Source organism: Macrotis lagotis, chromosome 8 (genome assembly GCF_037893015.1).
Source record: "Macrotis lagotis isolate mMagLag1 chromosome 8, bilby.v1.9.chrom.fasta, whole genome shotgun sequence".
Lineage (NCBI taxonomy): Eukaryota > Metazoa > Chordata > Mammalia > Peramelemorphia > Peramelidae > Macrotis > Macrotis lagotis.
This window is the reverse complement of record NC_133665.1, coordinates 194806999-194827710: the sequence shown is the minus strand read 5'-3', so window position 1 is coordinate 194827710 and position 20712 is coordinate 194806999. Positions and strand designations below refer to the sequence as shown.

At 50.5% G+C, this 20712-nt stretch overlaps 1 protein-coding gene and 1 long non-coding RNA gene across 3 annotated transcripts in view; one reads left to right on the top strand and one right to left on the bottom strand.

The window, feature by feature from the left end:
* Nucleotides 1-12864, bottom strand: part of TRANK1 (tetratricopeptide repeat and ankyrin repeat containing 1) — a 58749-nt gene extending 45885 nt beyond the window's left edge. The window contains exon 1 of the mRNA XM_074199312.1: nucleotides 12792-12864. The gene's annotated coding sequence lies outside the window, so the exon portion shown is untranslated. The remainder of the gene's footprint in view (nucleotides 1-12791) is intronic.
* LOC141496693 (uncharacterized) lies at nucleotides 8938-19884 on the top strand. Of its 2 annotated transcripts, XR_012471080.1 has the most exons (5): nucleotides 8938-9084; nucleotides 10159-10256; nucleotides 15074-15124; nucleotides 15876-16175; nucleotides 16437-19884. It is a non-coding gene; the product is annotated as an uncharacterized LOC141496693 (long non-coding RNA). The 2 variants fall into 2 exon arrangements; XR_012471079.1 differs by lacking the exon at nucleotides 10159-10256.
* The last annotated feature ends 828 nt before the right edge of the window (nucleotides 19885-20712 follow it).

The window sequence follows — 20712 nt, the reverse complement described above, 5'->3', positions numbered from 1 at the left end:
ATAGAAAAGAGAAGGGGTACCATGGATACCCATGGTTGGTTAGAAAGTGTGATCTGGAGAAGGATCCAGTAAAGGAGACACAGAAGGAGTGGGAGAGGGGAGGGAAAGAAATGGGGGGAGGGGAAGGGTATATCAGGAATCTGGGGCAAAGAAAGTATCCAGGAGGAGTGACCAACACGTCCCAGGCTACATAGAGGTCAAGGAGAGGACTGAGAAAAGGCCATTGGATTTGGCAACTAAATGACCCCCAGGGACTTTGAGAAGAGTCTGGTGGAAGCCAGACTATCGGGGGCTAAGAGGAGAAGAGAAGGTAGTGGCCCCTATGGGAGGCATCTTTTCCCAGAAGTCTGCCACAAGGACAGCAGAGGTCTAAGAGGACAGTGCATGGGGATGGAAGGATCAATGAGCTGGTGGAGTTGTGCAGTGACCCAGCTATTCTGGAACTCTGGCCACAGGGCTCTAAATCTGTGTATCCCCTTTGGCCCTGCCATAACCTGCCTGGGTCTGGATCCCAAGGAGAGCATACAAAAGAGGAAGGACCCTCGGGTGCAGAAATTGTAGCAGCTTTCTCTGATGGCAAAGATCTGGAAATGAAGAGGATTCCCCCATGGGGGAAGAGCTGACCTAGCACCAGCATCTGAATGTGATGGAGCTTCATCGTCGTATGAGCAGGCATGATCAGATGGGCTCCAGAAAAGCCCGGCAAGACTCGCTAGAACTGATGCAGAGTGAAGGGAGCAGAACCCAGAAAGCCCTGGACAGTCGCACTGAGCAGACTGCTCATCTCAGACAATTCTACAAGGCTTGGGATGGAAAATGCCATCCACATCCAGCCACGGCGCCTAAATGCAGACTGAAGCAGAAGTCGTGGTTTTTCCCTTTTGTTCTGATTCGCACTATGGATAATGTGATTGTGCATGGTCAACCTACGTTACATTGCTTGCTGCTATGGGTGGGGGACAGCAGAGTGGGAGAAAACTTTACAAAAATGAATGCTGAAAACTATCTTTACATAAAATTGGAAAAATAAATTAAAAAATGAAAAAGGAAGTGTCAGATGAGAGCTTGTTCAAGATGGGGAGACTGGAGAATGTTTGGAGGCAGAAGGGAAGGAGCCAGGAGACAGAGAGAGTGGGGATGATGGAGAGGCCAATCCGCTAGAGGAGGCGGGATGGATGGGTCACTTGAAACTGGGAGAGGGGTTGGCCTTAGCCAGGAGTCAGATGGCAGTGAGGGAGGAAAGAGAAACAGAAGGCACCTGAGCGATAGAGGCAAGGAGGAGACAATAAGGGGGCACTCTCAGAGAATGGCCTCCATTTTTTCCATAAAGTAGGGGGCACAGTCTCAGTTGAAAGAGAGGGAGGGAGGGGGTCTGAGGAGGTAACGGTCTGCTTACCAGTCTGCCTCTCCAGGCTCTTTCCATTACCATCCATCCTGTGTACTGCCAAATTAATAACCTTTCTAAAACATGGTCTCATCGGGTCCCTACCCTTCTCTCAAAGTTCCTATGACTTCCAATGCCTTCACAATAAGTCTCCTTTGCTTCAACTAAAGGTGAAACTGAAAACCAATGCTCACTTTATTCTGTAGTTTATTTAAGGCAAATGGGGTTAAGTGACTTGCTCAAGGCCACACAGCTAGGTAATTATTAAATGTATGAGGCCAGATTTGAACTCAGGTCCTCCTGACTCCAGGGTCGGTGCTCTATCCACTGTGCCACCTAGCTGCCCCTTGTGTTTATTGATTATTGATTGACAATTGTATCTAATTGCTGGAATCAGTCTGATTTTAAAAGACAGTCTGTCTACATAACATTAATGTCTATAAGATAGTTGAACTTCCCTCTATTTCTGGGCTGACCTTGGAATCTTGCCCTAGAATGGAAGCGGGGGGGAGGAGAGTTGAATCCCTGGAGCCCTAAGACAACCTTTGTGCTGGTAAGTCAAGGGCTGCCAACACCAGACTTTCCAGAGAATGTCCTGGCAATCCCCTCCTGTGAATCTGGCTGAATGTAAGCCCACCCCCCACACCTTTGCCAACTACAGAAAAGCCCACTCTCTATGGGCTCAAATGTACCCTTGGCCACCGAGGAACCTGGGAATCTCATTTCTTGGCAACTGCAGCCTGGCTCCTAATGATTTGGTTTTCATTTCTTTGGCTAAAGTGCAAATGACCAAAACAGATGAAATGTGAGACATGCCCACCGCTCTTTTTTTTTTTAGGTTTTTGCAAGGCAATGGGGTTAAGTGGCTTGCCCAAGGCCACACAGCTAGGTAATTATTAAGTGTCTGAGGTTGGATCTGAACTCAGGTCTTCCTGACTCCAGGGCCGGTGTTTTATCCACTGTGCCACCTAGCTGCCCCTCACCACTCCTTCAGAGGGCCCCCATATAAATGTTGGTCTTATCTGTGCAGCTTAGGGCTAACCCATGTCCACAGGGGCTACCAAAGCTGGTCCTGTCCTGACCACACAACCTTACTTCTCTTGGTCTGATCAGCCAGAAGAAGACTGGAAAGAAGTGAAACTTTTAAAAGTCTTCAGGAAAAAAAAATCTCTTTTCTCTATAGAATTCCAACACTAATCATGTAAGAAGTTGCAGAAATGAAAGACAAATTCAAAACCATTTTAGAGACCAAATTAATTATTTTCTATTGAAAATTTCTAAATTATGATTTGAATGCTTTTAGGGATATTTTGAAGAGTTTCGGGGTTTCAGTAAGCTTTGCAAATTGGCAAATTTTGTTTCAAAAGAGATTCGGTGAAGTTTAGAGAATCATTAAGACAAGAACAATTTGGGAAAATAATATAAGAAAAATTGGTATAAAATTCCTCTAAATTTAAAAAATTCCACAAGTCGGAACTTAAATGTAAACACCTATGCCATTTGACATTAAAGCAATATATTGGAGAATTATGGATACAGCACAGATCTCTAATGGCTCCCAGCTCACTCGCACAGCAAGGGTAGTGAGTTCCACTTTTGATCAGAAAACTAATTCCAAAGCTGTTTCATTCACTTTGTCAGCTTCCCACTCTGAAGACCCCTCTGGGCAACTGGTCTGAACTTGGGTGAAGCTTACAAATTCTTTCAAAGGTACACTTAAAAACTATACTCGAAAGAGCAACAAATTTATTACAGGATGGAAATGGGTTTTTTAAAAGGGCAGAACAGGACATTTTTAGACTACCTTCAGGCTCCCAAGGAATCAAAGCAAGCCAAGTCGGAGTTGATTTCCTCTTCTGTTGCTTATGACTTTGAAACAGCCAGTGAAGGCGTCAAGCAAGCCCTGCAATGGGATGAATCCCAAATGCTTCCAGAGAGAGGAGACTCAGGAAACAAATGCAAAGTAAAATAGTTTTCTGTGAAGTCATTTAATAGGAAATGGAGAGGGGCGGCTAGGTGGCACAGTGGATACAGCACCGGCCCTGGAGTCAGGAAGACCTGAGTTCAGATCCAACCTCAGACACTTAATAATTACCTAGCTATGTGGCCTTGGGCAAACCATTTAACCCCATTGCCTAGCAAAAACCTAAAAAAAAAAAAAAAAAAAAAAAAAAAAAAAAAAAAAAGGAGAAAAAGTTATACCTTCAGCAAACTGCAATCTCCAGGAGACACTAATTTGTTTGCTTGTTTTGGTAAAATCCTGCTAGCTCTAATTAATATTTCTGTTAGAATTTCTCATAGAATCAAATTTAAAAATCAAGAAATTATGATGCTAAAAATCAAAGATATTTCTAATACAAATTATTGACAAAGAGGCAAATTTGCTTTACTATCAGAGTTAGTGAAAGGGTTAGGAAAAGAATAAAATTAAAATAAAATAAAAAAAGAAAGGGGTAAGAAGTCATCAAGAAAAGGCAACGTCAAGAGCAGATCAGTCTCTTTAAAAATGTTGCAATGAGATATACAGTTCTCATACTAACCAATACAATACACATAATGATTACACTATTTAAATCTGTGGGAGCTTCCTGACTTTGCAGGAAGCCAAGTTTACAGGTTGACACCCTGGGGCTGAAGTGATCAACCAGATCCCCTGACACGTTCACAATCCCTGTGTCTGTAAGCACCGAGTGAACCAAACCAGGTGCCTGCACCCCACTCACAAGTTCAGTGATCCCAATGAATTGAGACTGTTCACACAATACCCAGGAATGTCTGGGTATAGTCTAGCCATTTGGGGTTCCATGCTAAGCCTCTCCCTTCTTAGGAAGGTGGATTTTACTTGCAAACACCATTTTCCTCACTTTGGAATGAAACTTCTGTTTGATGCCTTACTCTCCTGTCTTTAGCCTGCTCTATTCGGCTCCAGTCACCCATTTCCTTAAGAGGCTGGTTTGATCCAGTGGTCAATGTCATTTGCCTAAGCTGTCAAAGGGATGGTTGTCTAATTTATGCCTAATTAAACCAATGTGATGTTCACAATTACATGCCAACAACGACAGTCTCACAGTCACTTTTCAATATGAGTAAATTTTGAAAAGTGAAAGCAAACATTGACTGACAACAGCTAGGTCCGAGATTTGAAATCCTGGCAGTGAATTGTCCTTGTAAGAATTGAGATTTGAAGTTGTGGCATTGGTGATTATATGGCTAGACTGATTTTGTATTAATTAAATAATTAGTGTGAAGATTTTTGTTCATTTAAAATCATTACAAAATTAACTCCCGGGGTGGCTAGGTGGCGCAATGGATAGAGCACCAACCTTGGAGTCAGGAGGACCTGAGTTCAAATCCAACCTCAGACACTTCATAATGTCCTAGCTGTATGGCCTTGGGCAAGTCACTTGACCCCACTGCCTTGCAAAAAAACTAAAAAAAACTAACTCCCTTTTGATGAGACAACTCAATAACACCTAACAATAACTAACTTACAGTATTGGAAAATATCACAGGCTTTGTAAATGGAAGAGGCAATGAAGAACAAAGTTTTTCAGTCAAACAAAAACATTTCCAGGTTTCTTTCCTCACTTTCCTCAACACCAAAATGGAAGCTGCTTTTACACAGTGGACTAGAAACTGAAAAGCTGAGCTGGGCTCTGGACTCTCCCCTGGTCATTGCCAAGGGGACATCTTCATGAAGCATAGAGAGATTAACTCTGAGGAAGAGAGAAAGGCCTTCCTTCTCCAAAGAGGAAATTGCAGTAGTGTTGAATAAGTTGTTTGGGGTTTATATAACTCCCTTATAAACACTAAAGCCTCAAAGAAATTGAAATAAATAAACTTCATTTCTAAGCCTTCAAGAACCCAAACAGGACAGTATTGCAGTTAACTGCTTTTGTATAATTATATTCACTAGAATTTTGCTAAAACTAGAGAGACAGAGACATCTTGAGACAGCCAGGTGGCACAGTAGATAGAGCACCAGCCCTGGAGTCAGGAGGACCTGAGTTCAAATCCAACCTCAGACACTTAATAATGACCTGACTGCGTGACCTTGGGCAAGTTGCTTAACCCCACTGCCTTGCAAAAACCAAACCAAACCAAAAAAGGGTAGAGGAACTTAGGCAAGCAGAAAAGAGCCAGAGGCCTGGATGGCACAGAAATCAAAAGGATTTAGAGAACTGCCTTGGTCAAGAGACTAGTTACTAGTCTCCCTCAATCAATGGAAGCTCTCAAAAGAAATTTCATAAGACTTTGAAGGGTTAAGTGAAAAAGTTTATAAATACACATTAACTAGAGAAAAACGTGTTTCTCGTTAACAACAACACTGTGAGACCAACCACAATAGATGCAGCTCCTCTCTGCAGTTCAGAGATCAAGGACAACCTTGAGAGGCCAACTATGGACAACACCATCCACATCCAGAGGGGAAACCCATGGCATCTGAATGCATACTATGATCACTTGTTTAAAACGTCTCTTAGGTTTTTCCTCCCCACCTCATGATTTTCATTCTTTCTCCTTAGTTCTAATTCTTCATTGCCTACATGACGATTCTATAAATATGTTAAACACAAATGTCCATGTACAACTTTTACCAGACTGTTTCACTGCTATGGGGAGGGGGGGAGGGAAGGAAGGAGGGTAGAAAAATGTGGAACTTGTAAATTTGCAAATGGAAGAATGTTGGAAAACTTTTAAAAAAGAAAGAAAATAGTGCTTCTTTGGTCTGGTTTAAATAACGGTGCTATAAAGGTCTTTGTCAAAAGAAAAAAGTTGGTGAGTGGCCTTTTCTGCCTGGCTCACAGCCAGAAAGATAACCCTCCTAGGGTTAACCATTGATAGGATTAAGTTAGGCAAGTCAAAGAAGTGATTTGGCATTTGGGGGATTTAAGGAGATTGGGAAACAGATGGGAAATTGGGAGGGCCATCCTCAATATTTGAACATGAACTAACTGAAAAGAGTGAGCTTCTAGAAAAAGTGGAGCTTGAAATAGTATCAGTATGGGTTATAAGTCTGGATATGAGCCTGTCAAAAGTTTGTTGCAAAATTACATAACTGTGGCATAAAAGAAAATTTAATCCATCTTCTTTATGTGTGAAAAAAGAATAATAAACTAGAGCCCATCCCCCCCAGGGCTGCAGATGGAGCAACTTGGAAATGTTAACTGTTGCTCTCCAGGTTCTGGACTAAAACAACCAACCGAGTAAAGATAAAAAGAGAAAAGGTTTTCTCAGGACAAGGTCTGCCACACCTGCCTAGATGAAATCTGAAAAGCTCGTTGTTATATCAAAAAAAAAAAAAGGAAAACCCAAAACTCTCAATATTCTTTAGGCTCCTAGTTTCTCTTCTATCATAGAATCTGGGAGACTATCAGACATAATTAGAAATGTAAATTCTCTTTTAATTAGGAGAATAAGCTTTTAATTACATACTACTGTGTGAAATTTCTCCAAATTATTGTGAAATACTGTTGAGAGGCCACTTCCCAACTGAGTTATTAAGATAAATGTGATAACTATCTTTGAAAAACAGTAATAATGCAGTGCCTTTTGCCTTAAAATGTAGAACTCTTAAGATTTAAAAAGAGGTTTGAAAACGGCCCCCTCCTCATCCACCGCTGTGATCTACATTTTGTAACTGTTGATAAAGTTACTCTATCTTGGCCCACGTGAAGGAACGTCTAGAACAGAGCAAGCTCCCTTTGAACTCCACCAAGTCGATGTTATTTCCACAACCAAGGGAGAGCAAGATTCAGTGGGCGATGGGTAAAGGACACGGACTCCGGGAATCAAAGGCAGCCAGAGGCACAACTGCTACCTGAAAAATCAAAATCAAAACATTCTCCAGACAGGCTTCCGAGATGGCTTCCAGTATTCTTGAAGAACTAGAAAACAGCCAGGTCTGAGGGGTATTCTTCCATTCAGGCAGCCTTGTTGGGTCTTCCCTGTCACGGACAGGATTAGTAAATAACCAAAGGAGAGTTGATGAGTGATTTTCTCCAGAAGACAATTTAAAAAGCCATCCCACTGAATTATTGGTTTTTGTACGCACATTTCTTTTATAGTGAAGAAAACTGAGAAAGGCTGTTAAGACAAATAATATCCCCTTTTAATCTGAATGTTGCTAGATTATAAATCTGTTCTATAACACATTTGTTCTTTGCAAACTGCTAATTGCTTAATAGGGCATATTTAGTTTTAAATTCGGAAATCACAACTTACTGATGGGAGAATAAAGTGGCCCTGGTTTTCTCTGGGTGAGTGGCTGCTTGGGCTAAGACCTCCCCAGTGGTGCTGACAGCACAGATTCAGACTCTCTGGCTTGAGGAACTAGGCCCTCTCCCAGAAGTTACACTTTTTTTTTTTAAAGAAGTTACACTTTAAAGAAGAAATGAGTTTCATCTTTAAGTTCATTTGGAAAATCATGAAATGCTATCTGGTAAGACAGAGGAATAAAAGAGAAGCTACATTTGGAACCAGATGCTCCCTGCATGAGTGAACGAGGGGAGTTGAAGGCTAGAATATAATGCTTCTTAGGGGAAGGAGCAAGACCTCAGAAAAACACCAAGCCCGGGACCTAAGCTGTCTTAGTGAAAAGGTACTGTTGGAGAAAAAGTCTCTTGGGGCTTTAATCTGCCACTGGTCTAAGTTTTGATCTCAGGTCCAAGTGTCTGATCTCTCTCCTAAGGCCACTGGTCCATCATTCAAACACAAAGCCCTCTGCCCCTGAAGTCTGGGTGGCCATCTCTGGCAAAGTCAAAGTCAAAGAATGTGATCTTGACTCCTTCATTTCCCACAAGACATTTTCCCCCTAGGGATTTCTGAGAATCCTCTGGGACTCCTAGGGAGCCTTTCAGCCTGACCCCCTTGGGACAAGGACCTAAGTGACAGTATTGATGCTGTAATGTCCCTCCCTTTGCCTTCCACAGCAAATTCCACTGATAAGGGCAAGTATAGAAGGATGCCTCATTTTCTCATTGTAATAAACATAAGAGATCTACCCTCCTGGTGACTTCTGACAGTATTGCGATGGTGAGGAGACATTCAAATTACAAATAATAGTGACCACCAGGCCTTCCACTCAATGAAGTATTTCAGAAAGAGAATATCAATATTGTCACATCCTTTCATTATGTTAATATGATCCGAAAATCCTCCTGGGGGGGGGATTAATTGGAATTAGCTTCAGATGAAAAGAAAAATGAAGGTCATTTTATTCTGAAATTAAATGGAGCACAATTTTGAGGAGCAACAAGCTATGTGACTTTGATGGAATATACATTGGCCATTTCCTCCATTTTCACGTTAAATTCTCTGAAGTTTCAGAGTTCCAGAATGGGTTCCTGACTTGATGTTCTATAGTTCACTATCTCAATTGGTTTCTAAATTATATTAAGATCTGCTTGGTAGAAGGACTATAGCAGAAATACCCAGGACCAGCCCTTTTAAGAAAAGCCACCTACAGAGCTGCCATCAGCTGAGACCTACTTCCTCCTGGAGAGGAAATGGACACTGGGGAGGGGATTCCAGGGGTACAAAGGTCTTCGGAAGACATGGATAATCTGCCTTTCCAACGTGCAAGGCCAGCTTGGCAAAGGGGACTGCTCCAGCAGATTTTGTCAACACACTGAGGGGAGCAAGGCTTAAGCCTGGAGCACCCAAGACCAGTCTAATCATCACAACACGGAGATGAGAAGGTACGGGTCATTTGTAACAGTAATAATCAAAGTTCTCCTAGCTGGCCTTGCATAAATTGTGGAAGCCAGTAATTATTTCTTTCCGTTGGTCCATTACTAATTTAATTACAAAGATGCTGATCATTCCTGACTATATCAACTTGTCTATAGATGATGATTCAATTGAGCCCTGGTTCCATAGAATCATGATGGGGGACTATGAAAATGACAGCCTACTTTATTCTGTATTCTGTATTATTTATTAATATTGATTATCTAATCACTGGAGACAGCATTTAGGAATTCATTTGACTTAAAATAGACAGCTTGACTACTTAAAATTAATATCCATAAGATATAACTTCCCCATCTTTGTGGGCTGCACCTTGGGTTCTTGCCCTGGATTGGGGGGGAGGAGGGGCAAATCCCTGGAACCTTAAGACCTTCTGCCTGCTTCAAAGTCAAGAGCCAATTAACGCCAGACTTTCCAGAGAGTTTTTGTTAACACTGTTGTCATGGAAAGCATCTGGGTAAATCAAGCTAAATGGAAGCCAACCCTCCACCTTCGCCAAGTGTAGAAAAGCCTGCTCTGTCAACTCAAGTGCACCCCCCCCCCCGCCGGCTCCCAGGAACACCCTGGAGGTTTCTCTTAAGAACTTTGGAACTGACTGTGCAGCATGGAAACATGAGATGCACAAGTGTTGAGACTCCCCCCAGGCGTTCCCATGGGCCCCGTGTGCCCAGCCTGTGGAGGAGTACTGGGAACTCGGCCCCAGCCAGACACAATGTTAACTGTCTCTGTCAGAGTGATGTCACTTTGGTCTTCCAGGATAACAAAGGACAAGAACCAACCAACCCTCGGCCACCAAGGAGCTTGGGGATCTCCCTTATTGGCAAGGGCCAGCCTAGCTCAGAAATGATGTGCTTGGAACATCATGCTTCAGTTTCTCTTCAACAGAGATCTTTATCAGACACAGCTTACACCCACTAATCCCGGCATCCTCCAAAGTTCTGTCCTGGGCCCAACTCTCCTTCCATACCACTTTACTTGATGGTTTCATCAGCTCCCATAGATTCAATACTGTGTCTTTGCAGATGGCTCTAAGGCATTTCTATCTTTCTGGACCCAGGCTCTCAACTCTCATCTCCTACTGGACCTTCCAAACAGGATGTTCCATCTGCCTCTTTTCACAGTATGTCTAGAACTGAGCTTCTTATCTCAGCCCCACACGGACTCCTCCTCCCAATTCCCTGGTATCAGGTGCTGAATCCTGTCATTTCCATCTCTCTCTCCTGGCTCTGACTCCTAATCTGTTAACCCTAATCGTAATTATTACAAGAACCTCCTAAATGAGCCTGTTCCGTGGCCTCAGGTCTCTTCCTACTGCACCCCATTCCCTCCAAAGTGATTCTCCCAAAGCCTAGTCTGACCACAGCACACAGTGCCCCCTGATTCAGACTCCTCTAGGGGTTCCTGTGACCTCCCAAGATCCACTGTGAAAACCCCTGAAAGTGCTTCAGGTCCTTCACTAGTCAGTCTCTTCTGAGTTCCCCAATCTTTTTTACACTTCACTGGTCTTCCCACACTCCAGTTGTGTTGGCTCACTCATTCTTCCTCTCACTTGAATTTCATTTACTGTCTCCAGGCCTCTCTCTTCTGGCTGGGTCACTGGCCTTCATCTCTACCTCAATTTCCCAAGCTTCTTGGTCTACCAAGAGCAGCCTGTGACTCGACAATCCAGGCTTAAATCATGGTGGCCAAGCCAGGTGGGCCACCATAAGCTAGAAATGTGGCCAGTCCTGGGTCCCAGGCTTGGGAAGGCCTAGGCAAGCTGCTGGAACCACCACCCACAGAGAGTCTGGCTCACTCCACTCCAACAGCACAAACCCCTGACACCTGGAGGGGGGGGGGATTCAGCAACTTGGGCTGCTCCTTCTTGGGTGAGCTGGCACCAGCAGCCAACCAGGAGACTCCCACCCTCCTGACTATCCAGGAACAAGGGAACCACTTCCAAACTGCATGGCACCAAACTCCAGGTAAGTCCTGTGACTCGGTGTCCCCGGCTAGAAGAGAAAGATGGCACTGATCCCCTCTACTGTCTTGCCAGCTCTAAATCTGGATCCTTCAAATCTGTAACTCCAGCCCAAGGTCTTCCCCTGCACCCACCTTCCTCTCCTACCGAGAAGCTGATGAAATTTCCCGGACACCTCTCTCTAGAGAGAAGATCTGGGAAATACCCATGCAAATAGTCCGGCAGCCTGGGTCACCGGCACCAGAATCCCATGACAGAAATAAGAACGGGCCCCAACCTTGGCGGCCCTTGACCCAGCCTGGCTGGTGACGGGCCAGGAGCAGCCTTCGGAATGAGCCTCCAGCCTGGTCGACTGCCAAGGGACAGAAAGCTGCCATTGTCGCCATTAAACTGAGAATGGAGAAGTTCCCAGGTGGCTCGGCAGTCCCATCCTGCACAGCCCAGCAGTAGACCTCCCCACCCCCTCTGCCAGGTTTCCCAAACTGACCCCAGGTGATAGAAGTTCCAGGATCCTGAAGACAAGAGGGCAAGGGGCCTGATGGCAGGGTGAGAACAGGTATTAATGCTGGGGGTTCCCAGGGGGCCATGAAAGTGGAGGGACCCAAAGGGCCTCTTGATTTTCCCTCACTTGTAACCGAAAAGTATGTTTTCCTTTCAGTGCCAAGAGCGACTGGGAGTCTGAGCAGGCTTTAGACCCTGGGAATGGCTTGAATGGGGCTCCCCCTGGGGGGCCCAGAAAGGAGGCTTAGCTCTTCCTCCCCAGGGGCCAGCTGCTGGCTTAAGGACTGGGAGCAAAGAAAGGCAAAAAGCCTGCCCTCCAGGGGCTGCATTCTCCTGGGGGGGGGGCCCTCCCCAAGTAGGGGAGGCCTCAGACAGACTCCGCAGGCACCCGGGGCTTCCTGGCCTGGAGCAGAGCCAAGACCCCCCAAGAACGCCCTCTTCAGAGAAGGCCTCAGGCTCCCAGTGTGGACACAGGGGACATGTGTCTCCAGAGAGGTGCAGGCCCGGGCCCAGGCAGGCCGTGCCCAGGATGGCCCACCTGTGGCACAAGTCCACCGCTGTCTGCGGCAGGTAGAACAGGAACCCCAACACCCATTATTCGGATGCCAAAGTGGGCTCCTGGGCTCTGGGTCCTCCCTGCCCCCCCCCAGCTGGGCAAACAGGATGGTCCAACCTTGGGAGACAGGATGGTGGGGAGCGGAAGGCCTGAGATGCCAGGCGGAGGGATGGTGGCTCCCCGGCTGCCCCCCCCAGAACCTGGGCCAGAGGAGGGGCACCCCCCCCAGAAGTGACTGCAAGTGCTGGGGAGGGCAGACCTGGGGGGGGATGGATGGATGGATGGATGGATGGCAAGGGGGCAGGCCGAGCCGCAGGCTGGCCAATGAGGGGGCGGCGGCGGGCAGAGCCGGGGGGGGGGGGGGGGGGGCTGCTGGCCCCGGAGTGGAGCGGAGCGGACCAATGGGAAAGCTGTTGTGGAGGTGGAATCGCGGAGCCTCGGCGACTGATTGGAGGGGGGCGGGGAGGGCCTCAAGGTTACCCCAGGTCTGGGGGGGCCCCCCGCCAGCCCGCTCGCGCCCCCCCGCGCCCCCCCGGCTCCCCGCGGTGATCCGCGCCCCCCGCGCCCCGTCACCCCCAGCAGAGCCCCTGCCCCGGGGGGGCCCCGCGACCCCCGCGCCCCCCGCGCCCCCCACTCGCCTGGAGCCGAAGGTCTCCCACCTGGCGGCGTCCCGGCGGCTGCGGCTGCGGCGGCGGCGCCCCCCCGGACCCGGGCCCGGGCCGGGGGCGGGGGCGGGGGCCTCGGCGCCCGGGGCGCGCGGGGGCGCGGGGGGTCGCTCGGGCGGGGGCGCGGGGCCCCCCTCCCCCTGCGGCGGCCCGGGGGGCGCGGGGGGCGGCGGCGGCGGGGGGCGGCCGGGCGCGGTGGGCGCGCGGGGTCTCGGAGCGCCCCAGTCGCTCGCAGCCCCCCCCCGCCGCGCCCCGGCCCCGCTCGGCCCCGCGCGGGGGGCGGCGGCCTCGGGGGGGGCCCCCCGGGGGGACCCATGGCGCGGCCCGGGCCGGCGGCGGGGGGGCGGGGGGCGGCGGGGCAGCAGCGGCGGCTCGAGGGGGCCGGCCCGCCGCCCCCCCCCTGCCCGGGCCGCCGCAGGGGGAGGGGGGCCCCGCGGCCCCCGCTCGGCTCGCCCCCGTCGGAGGGGCCCCGGGCCGCCGCGTCCGCCATCCTCGGCCGGAAGAAACTGAGGCTCCGAGGGGAGGACCCCGTCAGCCCGCGACGCCCGGCGGGGGCGGGGAAGCGCCGGCCCGCCCCCCGCCCCCCCGCCCCCGTCAGCGCCCCGCCCCCCGCCGCCGCGCCGAGCCCCTCCGCTCGCAGCCCTCTCCCCCGGCCGCGTCCAGGAGCCCCCCGAAGCCCCGGCCGACCCGCTTCTGGGGAGCCACCCAGCTAGGAGCCTTCCTCCCGAAGCACCCGTAGACCTCCCCCAAAGCCCGGCCGCCCCGGTACTGGGGAGCCCCCCAAAGCACCCGTAAAGCTCCCCCAAAGGCCGGCGCCCCGGTACTGGGGAGCCCCCCCGAAGCCCCCAAAAGCCCGGCCACCCCGGTACTGGAGAGCCCCCCAAAGCACCCGTAAAGCTCCCCCAAAGGCCGGCGCCCCGGTACTAGGGAGCCCCCCGAAGCCCCCAAAAGCCCGGCCACCCCGGTACTGGGGAGCCCCCCAAACACCCGCAGAGTTCCCCCAAAGCCCGGCCTCCCCGGTCCTGGAGAGCCCCCCAAAGCACCCGTAAAGCTCCCCCAAAGGCCGGCGCCCCGGTACTGGGGAGCCCCCCGAAGCCCCCAAAAGCCCGGCCACCCCGGTACTGGAGAGCCCCCCAAAGCACCCGTAAAGCTCCCCCAAAGGCCGGCGCCCCGGTACTGGGGAGCCCCCAAAGCACCCGTAGAGCTCCCCCAAAGCCCGGCCGCCCCTCTTCTGGGGAGCCCCCCGAAGCCCCCTTGAGCCCCCCAAAGCCCAGCCTCCCCGGTCCTGGAGAGCCCCCCAAAGCACCCGTAAAGCTCCCCCAAAGGCCGGTGCCCCGGTACTAGGGAGCCCCCCAAAGCACCAGTAGAGCTCCCCCAAAGCCCTGCCGCCCTGCTTCTGGGGAGTCCCCCGTTCACAGCCTTCTCCACCCTGAAGCCCCCCTTGAGCCCCCCAAAGCCCTAGCTACCCGGGTTCTGGGGAGCCCCCCATCCTGCACAGAACCTCCCAGTCACAGCCCCGGCCAAGTTGAAGCAGGGGTAGAGGCCTGGGCTTTTCTCCAGTCCAGAGCACCCCCCCCCCAGCCCCTGAATCGCCTCGGGAGGCAGGCACGGAAGGTCCAGGGGTCCCCTCCCGGGTCCTGTCAGAGTAGGGGCACCACACCTAAAGGCACAGGAGCCGCTGGGAGCCCCCCAGCTCTGCTTCTTCCCCTCGGGCTCCCCCCCAAGGTCATCTCCCACCTCGGCTCTCCAGGGACCTGCCCCGAGGGCCACTGTAGCACTACTGAGGCCGCGGGGCAATCCCACTGCTACATTGAAGCAACATATTTGTTGCAAGGCTCCCCACACACGCACTCCCAGGCCGGCCCCACCTTTCAGAAGGGTGGCTCCTGAGGGCAGGGAACTCTGGGACCCTTTTCTTCTGTCTCCAGACTTTCCCGAGGCCTTGCCCCTGGGCCTGGCCCAGAATAGGCCTTGCATGATCCTTGGGCTGGGTGGGCAAGCTGGAGCCCAGAAGTGGGGGCTCCTTCCTGCCCGAGGGCATTAGGAGACCACAAAGGCCTGGGCCAGGCCAACTGTCTTGAAGTTGCTCCTCTGGCCCCCTCACCCCCAGGTGCCCCTGAAAGGAGGTGTGGGCCAAGGCGGGGGGGGGGGGGGGGGGGGGGGGATCCAAGGACCTCAGAGAGAGGAGGCCCAGAAGTGCCATCAGGGCCCTGGAGGGGGCAGCCACTACAAAGAATATTGTCCCCCTTTTACAGAGGAGAAAATCGAGGCTCAGGAAGAGGAGCTGGTTTGACCCTCCTCACACAGTAAGTGGGATTGAAACCCAGGTCTCTGAGTCTGACAATTGTCAAGATTTGGGGGGGGGGGTAGCTAGCCTGGAGCAGAACAAAGGACCCAAGAAAGATCTCTGATCCATCCCAACCAGGACCTGGTCCAGGACCTGCCACACACAAAGATGGGCCTGCCCAGGGTCACCATCCCCCCCCCAGGATGACCCTCTAAACTCATGCCCCCCCACTAGCCAGCCACTTTCATCTCTCCCCTCCTACCCTGAAGCACCGTGCTCCCCTTCCTCTCAGCTTCCTTTCCTGCTTTCTCTTCACACACACAGACAGACAGACACACCCCACCTCCAGGACCAAATAGGAAATCCTCTGTTCAAAGGCCTTCCAAGCAGCAACCACCCCTCCTTGGGCCTTCTTCCTCCCAGTGTCTGCTGTGATCTGGCCACTGGCCTTCTGGCGGCTCCCAACTCTCATCTCCTGTTTCCCTGACTTTGCCTGGCTGTCCCCTGTTCCACCTCTTCCACCTGCTCCAAGCCCCCTTTCTTCGAGGAGCATTTCCAAGCAACCCCCCCCCCCCCCAAGTTACTCAGGCCTTCCCTTCGGACACAACCTCTGTCAGGAGTGATGATTTTTATATCCATCTGTGTACAGAATTGAATAATCCTAATTTTGGTTCCAGAGCTCCCTTTCCAGAGGCAGGCCCTGGGCCCTGGAGACTTGGAAAACAATGTCCTCGTTTGTTTTATCACAAGTGCTAGCTTTCTCTTGTTAGGTGAAGTGCATCCTATGACTGGCACCATCCCCAAGCCCTGGACTGGACCATCCTGCACCCCCAAAACCTTTGCCCTTCTCACAGGCCTCCTGCTTGGGTGGTGATATCATCTTTGGTGGGGCCTGATGGTGGATTTGGCCTGGGAAGATCACTCAAGCCTCCAAAATGCTTTCTGCCCAAACCCTAGCAGGGCAGAGCTCCCAGGAATGGAGAACTCTCCAGACTGGCACATCGGCTCCTTTACTAAACAGCCAACTGCTCTCCTGGCCCTGTCTCCGACCTGCCTCACTAGATGTCCAGGTTAGTAGCGGCTTGGCAAAACCTTGGGGAATGCCTCCCCTTTAGACTGACTGAATCATGAATGGACCCAGTTATTTCCATGTCCTCCACCCTATCAGACTGGCAGCCCCTGGAGAGCAGGGCCAGCCTTTTGCCTTTCTCTGTATCTGCAGGGTTTTTTCATGGTGGTGCCTAGACATGGGAGTCTTCACCAGTGCTTGGTGACTTTAGAAAACAAATAAAAAGTGGCAGATACACCCCTAAAGAATTCACCATTTCCAGTTTCAGCTCAGGCCTTGATGCCCGGAGAAGTCCGGGGAGGACGTGGCGGCACGCCATCCAGGTGAAAATGGCAGCCAGATGGGCTGGAGAGAGCTGATCTGAGGAGCATCCAGCCACATACTGGCACCGACCATTCATTCCTATGCTGACCAGTTGTCAGAAGAGACAATTCAATGGGAGAAGCGACCCCCCCCCACTACTTCCCCCTACCCCACCCCATGGCCGAGCCTCCTCTGGACAGCCATGGTCGAGGATAGAGACTGAGCTGGAGAAGGATGAGGACAGAGACCAGGTCCCCAAGTTTTATGATTAAAAGAGAACTGGTCACCCCAGAGAGAGACCTTTCTGTGGAGGGGAACCTGCAGAAACTAGGCTATCAGGGCTTGGGAGACGCCAGATCTGGACCACAGACAACTGGCTCTCTGGTGCTGTGGCTCTGGTGGCCCCCAGAACCACATCCTCCCTGCTTCCACCTGGACTATTATCCTCTTTGTCCAGGATGAGAGAAGTTTCAAGTGACCAATGGGGAATCCCTGGAGCCTTCTCATGAAGGAGCCAGGGCTGATTTCAGGGCAACCCTCTCCTGTGGGCTGAGCAGCCGTGCCAAACCCTGCCAAAGGCACGAGCCTTGCTAAGTCCCAGCCCTTGCCCAGGGGCCCTTGTGGTCTAAAGGAGGAGTAAGGGATAAGGGCCATCATACAAATGAATGTGTGGTAAGGGAGGTTTCAGGAGAGGCAGGCCTGAAGAGAAGACATCCTGGAAAAGGGGGTTCAAAATCTACAGAGCAGGTGGGCTCTAGGCAGAGCAATGCCCAAAGGAGGAAAGACTCAGGGAGAAGGGAGCCTCCTTCTCTTTGCTTTTCCAGGCTCTGTGGACTGGCCCCACCTTTTCAGGGAAGATAGGGTAAAAGGGGTGCACAAAGAGATAGGGCCCACAGTCCCATAGACCCTCCCAGCAAAGTCTTGGAGAGACCTGGTTTCTGCCAGACCTTGAAGGAGACAAGCGCCACCTTGTGGAGCTACGATGAAATACCCCCCAAGGCAGACCAGGGATGTGGAAGGCTCCAAAGGTGGACCACAGGGCCAGTGGACCACATGGCCAGCGGGCTGTAATGCCACATTTTAGAACAAAGGGAAGAGATTGAGCTCAGTCTGTCCCCCCACCAGATTGGCGGACCTGTGCTCCCCAAGATATGCCCCAGGGTCCCCACTAGGTTTCAGCTGCAGCCCATGAGCACCCATGCCTGGTCTCCTAGATCCTTGGGTGGCCTCAAGCTCCAAAGGCAGCAGATGAATTATGGTGCCATGCTTATGGCTCTGAGCCCTCAACTGTGTGCCACTTTCCCATCTAGCATGTTTGTGGCTTTGATGACTCCGTGTCTTGATTTCCAAAACAGCCTTACTCTCTCACTGTGAGGCTGGCTCTGTCTGTCTCTCCCTCATGGTCCAAGGGCACCCCTGAAGGGGCAAAGGATCTCCCCTAATTCTATTGCCTTCCTCAGTGCCAGAGATAAATCCCTTGTTCCATTTAGCCAATTAGCACCAATTAGCTTTAACAAAAGAAGTTTCCTTTGAAAATAGAGAAAGAACAATCAGTACCAAGATCCTCCCCCTCAACCCCTCCCAGACACCTCAGTCCATGGGGAGAACAGGCTCAGACTTAATGCATTTCTAAATAACTATGGGCCCTCCAAATTCATGTTCAAATGTTGAAACACTGTGGCATGAATCCTTGTCCTTGGTCATTCCTGATGCTGGCTGGGTCCCTAGACCTCAGGTGGTTCCCTCCCCAGACCTCTCCAAGGAAGCTCCCAAGGTCTCTGGCAGCAAGACAAAGATTTGAGGCCCCGTGGTGGCCTCCCTCGCACAGGAAGGGCCAAGGTCTCTCCCTTTCTTTCCTTGAATCACTGCCAAGGAAGAACAGAATGGACTTGTTCTGGTCAGCTCGTGCCTTTGGAACATCACTAGGGACAGTTATCAAAGCCATTGTGGAGCCAGCAGAGCAGAACCAATTCCAGCTCTCTCTGCCTGTTTCTCGGTCTCCCCAAAGTCCTTCTTTTCTATTCCACATCATCACAACTCTCCGGAAGCAGGCTCCCCAGCCTTTCCCCCATGGGGATTGCATCAGCCAAGCACACTGCACATGCCTGCAAGGGTTGGACTCATTGGCCATTCTTTCCCCTACTAACACTTGCCACGTGTGCTTAGCTTCCTAGTCACTGGGGGTGGGAGAGCTCCAGGCCCCCATTGCACATGACAAAGATGAGAGAGAGAGGAGAGAGAGAGAGAGAGAGAGAGAGAGAGAGAGAGAGAGAGAGAGAGTCATGCTAATCGACTGCCCCCCCATCTCTGCTGCCTGGATGTATCCCCCCCACCTTTGCAATAAAGGGAGGGAGGTGCATTGTTTCCATTCTTCTCCAGGGCCCAGTTTGATCTTAATGATGACACAGTAACAAGGCTCCATGGGCGTTTCTCATTGTTGGAAGTCATGGGAGAGATGGCTCTCCTGGCTCTGCTCACGTCATCCTGCATTCACTTTAGTGTCCCTTGCTCCAGAGCAGATACATTCTATCTCTTTCATGACCATTTCTGGCAGTTAGGATTATTTCTCTGTGGGCTCCAGAGCCATGATGGACCACCCAGGAGTGGAAGATGTTGAAGATCAGGACTGACCCATTCTTTTCACTCTTGCAGACATTGCCTGTATCTCCTTCATCCTTTGGTGTGGGCCCCTTCACCTGGCCCCTTGCTGTTTGCTACCCAATGCCAGGGTAGCTACAGCCAGAGAGACATTCCAGTCGCAGGGAAAAGAAACTGATTTTAAAATAAAAATTGCCTTAGAAAAGAAATGAGGGAATCAAAACTTGTTAGGACTGAGGCATGTTTATCCATTGTTGCCCCAGCTTAGGACAGGGTCAGCACCCCAGTCTCCAGGGTCATGATGGTGCCATCCCTTTGAGGTGTCAACCAAACCAAGTCAGTCTTTAACCAGTGGGTGGCCAGTCGAACAGAGCAGGTTAGAGACAGGAGAGTTGAGAATCAAATTGAAGTTTAATTAGAAAATGAGGGAAATGGCTTGCAAATAAAGACTAGTTTCCTAAGAAGGGGGACTCACTCACTTCTGGCAGGGGTTAGGGTTTTTAAGTGTGAAAATTACAAATGACTAGACCACAACACAGGCATTCTTGGGCCTTGGGTGGACAGTATCCAAGTCATTGGAGTCATTGAGCTTGGGATGGTTCAGTGGGTCACAGAACCAGGTTTAACACAGCCAGGAACAGAAACAGAAGTGTTTACAAATACAGGAATTGTGGGCAGGGATCAGCTGTAGGGTCTGAGCTGCAAGCTGAGCTTTCTGGAAAGTCAGGAAGTTCCAAAAAAAATCTAAATAGTTCATACAATCATTAGACATATCCAATAATTAATATGAAAATTATTGCCCTTATTCATTTCATTAGAACAGAGTCAACTCCTGGAGGTGACCCAGAGGAGCAGGAGCAGGCAGGACTTTGCTGCCCAAGAAGAAATGACAAACCAGAGGGAGTCAGAGAAATACTGGAGTGAAATGAAGTACAATTTTCAGCACTGTCTCTGTGTGTGTGTGTGTGTGTGTGTGTGTGTGTGTGTGTGTGTGTGTGTGTGTGTGTGTGTTAATGCTCCATGATCCCCTTTGGGGACATCAGAACCTGGATGATCAACCTGACTTCTGAGGATGGCCTAAAGCATGCCTCCTTCTTCATAATAGAAAGGTGAAGGATTTTAAGGGTGGAATGAGGTAGCCACCCTCACTCATTGTTCCATGAAAGGTGCTTGTTGCCAGGGGAGATTGTAGAGGGGAAAGTCGAGTCCTTGGAAAGCAAAGTAGATTTCTTATACATCAAGGGCTGTCCCCCACATCGCATGGAGGTGTCTCTTTAGCTCACAGACTGACAGAACAGACATCTCGAGCCCATTCCTTCTCCAAGAGAGGAATTCCTGCCAGGAAGGGAAGCAGGAGGTTGGGGTCAGACAGCCTTTGCTCTCCTTGAAGAGAATTTTGAATTGTATTAATTGTTTCCTCAAATATTGATAGTCTAGAGGTTCAAGAAAGCTGGTGACCCCAAGCTCTGTGTCCAAGGCTTGACCCCACCAAATAGCAGGCCCCCAATGAACATCCATAGCAGTTATCAAAGAACCCATTTATCAAATTCCACAGCAAAATCAGAGAAGGTGAGAACACAGAGGAGCCAATATAGAAGGAACTCTCCATTGAAAACTCAGCCAAGAGAGAGGATCCT